Genomic DNA, 1,397 nt, shown 5'->3' on the forward strand with positions numbered 1-1,397 from the left:
CACGCTCCTCAATGCCCCCCAGGATGCCATTGGCCTCGCAGGCGTTGCACTCGGAGCAGTCACCACGTCAGGCAGCAGGAGCGGGACCATGTCCAGGACATCCCAGGCGATGCTCGCCTTGCCCCACGTGCCGCTGCCGAGCTCCGCAGCGGGGAAGATGCGAAGCACGGGCTGTGCTCAGGGCTGCCCGTCGCAGTTTGCCACTATTACACCAGCCACGCCGCCGGTGAAGCTGTCCCCAAACTCCTAGCTCAGAGTTACAAGCGTTGGGCCCGACGCACGGCAATACTTCCCCCAAATTTCCTTTTCTTTAAGCCCAGCTACGAGCCCGGCGCATTCCTCCTGCTGCAGCCCTTCCCCGCTGCCCCCGCCAGAGCAGCCCCTCGCCCGCCCCTCGAGATGGCAACGTTACATTTGCTTTTTAAAAACCGAACGGCCTTACCTGGCCGCTTTGGTTTTAAGCTTCGTTGACTGCAAAGCACGGCGTCGCTCCTTTGAAACGCAGAGCACGATCACAGGACTCCTGCGCGGCCGCCCCTAAAAATCCCAATTGGAAGGGCGGGTGGGGGTGGATGCGGCTGCCGCCCGCGGCGGCGGCGGCCAGGCAAGCGCTCACGAGGAGGGTGAATGCCAGTCTGCCCGTTCTGCTGGGGTTTTCCCATTCTTCTTCACTCCGAGCTTCCCAAGCGGTGGAGGCTTCGTCCGACAGCCCACAGGAGCGGGGAAAGGTCATGACTCTACATAAACAGACATTATCACCCAAATTTTTTTTTTTTTTTTTTTTTGCTAGTTTTGGAAGCAGAATTAGACCAGAGATGCACAAACACATTTTTTTTTTTTTCCCCTCCGCAAAGTTTTGCCTCAAACCAGCTCTTCTCTTCTACCTTGGCGCCAGTGACCGTCGCAGCAGGCGCTGCCTATCGCCGTGGTGAAATTTGTCACCGGGTGGAACGAGAGGAAAAACGCTCCTGGAAGACAGGTATCTTTACAAATGACGGAATATTTATTACCAATACCTTTAAAAAAAGATTACATCTGCTAGATCACCGATAAATATCATTTACACTGGGGAGAAAACTACAGAAGCTTTTTTTTTGTTTTGTTCCATTTTTCTTGATTTTGTGGTTTTTTTTTTTTTTTTTTTTTTTCTTTTTTTTTTTTTTTACATAGAAGTAACCATATCAAACTAAGAAAGGAACACAGCTTGAAATACTGACAATATTTCTCTGGTCAACACCCCTGACTTTTACACAAGTGGAATCCTGATTATGAGTTACTGAATAAATATATTTAGAAGGTCTAAAAGTTAACTGTATTATTTTTTAAGCAAAAAAGACAAGTTACAGGCAAATTCAAGCTATCAGGAAAAAAAAAAAAATAATAAACCACTGCAGCGC

The sequence above is a fragment of the Egretta garzetta genome, unplaced genomic scaffold (genome assembly GCF_000687185.1).
Source record: "Egretta garzetta isolate BGI_Z169 unplaced genomic scaffold, ASM68718v1 scaffold228, whole genome shotgun sequence".
NCBI lineage: Eukaryota > Metazoa > Chordata > Aves > Pelecaniformes > Ardeidae > Egretta > Egretta garzetta.